The sequence below is a fragment of the Astyanax mexicanus genome, chromosome 2 (genome assembly GCF_023375975.1).
Source record: "Astyanax mexicanus isolate ESR-SI-001 chromosome 2, AstMex3_surface, whole genome shotgun sequence".
NCBI classification, from domain to species: domain Eukaryota; kingdom Metazoa; phylum Chordata; class Actinopteri; order Characiformes; family Acestrorhamphidae; genus Astyanax; species Astyanax mexicanus.
This window is the reverse complement of record NC_064409.1, coordinates 26,546,261-26,550,000: the sequence shown is the minus strand read 5'-3', so window position 1 is coordinate 26,550,000 and position 3,740 is coordinate 26,546,261.

The window sequence follows — 3,740 nt, the reverse complement described above, 5'->3', positions numbered from 1 at the left end:
GCAGAAGCAGATTAAGCGTCTGATATTCAAAATATGTTTACAGTTTATTTTCCTCTCTGCTGAAAATATTTACTTAGACCAAACACATCTCAGTGTGTGTGTGTGTGTGTGTATGCTGTCAAACTATGGCTCTACAGTGCTGTGAAAATGTATTTGCCCCCTACAGATACAAATTTTGTTTTGGCTTTTTTTATCATACTTACATTTTTCAGATTAACAACACATTTTATTATCAGACAAAGATAGTCTAAGTAAATATACAAAGCCTCTGTCACGTCTGGTGCTGTGGGCGCTTCTGTTCCTCTCACACACGGCCCTAAAGGAGGTTTTCAGTTAGACAACTACACTACCCAGAACGCACCACCCGCTGACATCATACACACGATCACGTGACATCTCACCTGCTTCTTCCAGGAAGCCCTAATTATTGATTACCTTCAGTATATAAGGACACTCCACGCACACACCTGTACAGTGTATTGCCTGGTTTCTACCACTTTACAAAGCGTTACCTACTCTGTGATTGTTTTTCCGTGTATGACCTTGGCTTCCTCCTGTATGAACTCTGGACTATCTCCCCTTTATGGTATTGCCTTTTACTTAATTAAATCTTATATCTGCATCTGCACGTGTCTGAAATTCTGTACGCATCATGACAGAATTCGTGGCCGTCCCAGATCAGATAGTAGATGTAGAGGCTATTGTTCCAGCTTTGGCTCATCAAGGCAGGCTGCTCGGTCAACACCAGCAAACGCTCGCTGGTGTGACCCAAGCTGTGAATGAGTTAGCTAGCCAGCAAGCTAGCCAGCAGCATCTGCTCTCTAGCATTCTCGAGCACCTCAAGAGCTTAGCCAGCGCTAGCCCTGTAGCAAATACTAGCATGCCCAGCTCCGGCTCCTCTACCTCTGGCTTTCAAGTGTGCAAACGAGATTTTTAATGGTGATCTGCAGCAGATTTCTTTTACAATGCTCTGTGTATTTCAGCAACTTTCCGCCCGCTACGGACAAAGCTAAAATTGGCTTTCTTGTTTCACGGCTGTCTGGTAAAGCACTCGAGTGGGCTACTGCAGTTTGGGACAATATTTCTGAGACCAGCTACTCTGATTTTTTGGCACTTTTTCACGCTGTTTTTGATCACACACGCTATGGGCAATCTAAAGGGGAACTATTACTGGTTTTAAAGCAAGGTCACAAGTCTGTTGCTTCTTACGCTTAGAAATTCCGTACTCTGGCAGCTGGCAGTGGCTGGAACCATGTAAAAAAAAAAAAATGTAAGATTGACAAAAAAGCAAAAACTAAACAAAAATCTGTAAGAGGTGATCTGTAAACCTGTAATTTGTAAAAATCTGTAAGCGGTGATCTGTAAACCTGTAATTTGTAAAAATCTGTAAGAGGCAATTACTTTTTAACTGAACTAATTAGCATTACTGCCTACCATCAAATGACTACAGGTCATGCTTACCCCAAACCTTTATACCAATCATTTACAATAGTTGTCCACCAGTTATTTTCAATACAGTAATTTACACCACACTCATTTAGACCAGTCATGTTCACCAATTGTTCCCACTACAGACATTACTTATATCTTAGTCATTCTCAATTTTATTTTTTTTTTCAATCTGCAAAAATGCTTTTGTCTGACCTGTATTCACATAAAAAAAAATACAGAATAGTTGGGTCAGGATAGGGGAGAAGAATAGTTGTTTCAGGATAAGAGAGAGGAATAGTCAGTTTAGGATAAGGGAGAGGAATAGTTGGGTCAGGATAAGGGAGAGGAATAGTTGGGTCAGGATAATGTAGAGGAATAGTCGGGTCAGGATAAGGGAGAGGAATAGTCGGGTCAGGATAAGGGAGAGGAATAGTCGGGTCAGGATAAGGGAGAGGAATAGTCAGGTCAGGATAAGGGAGAGGAATAGTCGGGTCAGGATAAGGGAGCGGAATAGTCGGGTCAGGATAAGGGAGAGGAATAGTCGGGTCAGGGTAAGGGAGAGGAATAGTCGGGTCAGGATAAGGGAGAGGAATAGTCGTGTCAGGGTAAGGGAGAGGAATAGTCGGGTCAGGATAAGGGAGAGGAATAGTCGGGTCAGGATAAGGGAGAGGAATAGTCGGGTCAGGATAAGGGAGAGGAATAGTTGGGTCAGGATAAGGGAGAGGAATAGTTGGGTCAGGATAAGGGAGAGGAATAGTTGTTTTAGGATAAGAGAGAGGAATAGTCGGGTCAGGATAAGGGAGAGGAATAGTCGGGTCAGGATAAGGGAGAGGAATAGTCGGGTCAGGATAAGGGAGAGGAATAGTCGGGTCAGGGTAAGGGAGAGGAATAGTCGGGTCAGGATAAGGGAGAGGAATAGTCGTGTCAGGGTAAGGGAGAGGAATAGTCGGGTCAGGATAAGGGAGAGGAATAGTCGGGTCAGGATAAGGGAGAGGAATAGTCGGGTCAGGATAAGGGAGAGGAATAGTCGGGTCAGGATAAGGGAGAGGAATAGTCGGGTCAGGATAAGGGAGAGGAATAGTTGGGTCAGGATAAGGGAGAGGAATAGTTGGGTCAGGATAAGGGAGAATAATAGTTGGGTCAGGGTAAGGGAGAATAATAGTTGGGTCAGGGTAAGGGAGAGGAATAGTTGGGTCAGGATAAGGGAGAGGAATAGTTGTTTCAGGGTAAGGGAGAATAATAGTTGGGTCAGGGTAAGGGAGAGGAATAGTTGGGTCAGGGTAAGGGAGAGGAATAGTTGGGTCAGGATAAGGGAAAGGAATAGTTGTTTTAGGATAAGAGAGAGGAATAGTTGGGTCAGGATAAGGGAGAGGAATAGTTGGGTCAGGATAAGGGAGAGGAATAGTTGGGTCAGGATAAGGGAGAGGAATAGTTGGGTCAGGATAAGATAGAGGAATAGTTGGGTCAGGATAAGAGAGAGGAATAGTTGGGTCAGGATAAGGGAGAGGAATAGTTGGGTCAGGATAAGATAGAGGAATAGTTGGGTCAGGATAAGGGAGAGGAATAGTTGGGTCAGGATAAGATAGAGGAATAGTTGGGTCAGGATAAGAGAGATGAATAGTTGGGTCAGGATAAGGGAGAGGAATAGTTGTTTTAGGATAAGAGAGAGGAATAGTTGGGTCAGGATAAGGGAGAGGAATAGTTGGGTCAGGATAAGGGAGAGGAATAGTTGGGTCAGGATAAGGGAGAGGAATAGTTGGGTCAGGATAAGAGAGAGGAATAGTTGGGTCAGGATAAGAGAGAGGAATAGTTGGGTCAGGATAAGGGAGAGGAATAGTTGGGTCAGGATAAGGGAGAGGAATAGTCGGGTCAGGATAAGGGAGAGGAATAGTCGGGTCAGGATAAGGGAGAGGAATAGTCGGGTCAGGATAAGGGAAAGGAATAGTCGGGTCAGGATAAGGGAGAGGAATAGTCGTGTCAGGATAAGGGAGAGGAATAGTCGGGTCAGGATAAGGGAGAGGAATAGTCGGGTCAGGATAAGGGAGAGGAATAGTCGGGTCAGGATAAGGGAGAGGAATAGTCGGGTCAGGATAAGAGAGAGGAATAGTTGGGTCAGGATAAGGGAGAGGAATAGTTGTTTCAGCATAAGGGAGAGGAATAGTTGGGTCAGGATAAGGAAGAGGAATAGTTGTGAGTTTTAGGTTTGTAGAGTAGACTCCTGATGTTATACAGGTCAATTAAGTGTGATGATGTAACAATGTGTGTGAGAGTGGGCAAAGTTATGTCAGAGTCTGACAGTAACCTCTGTC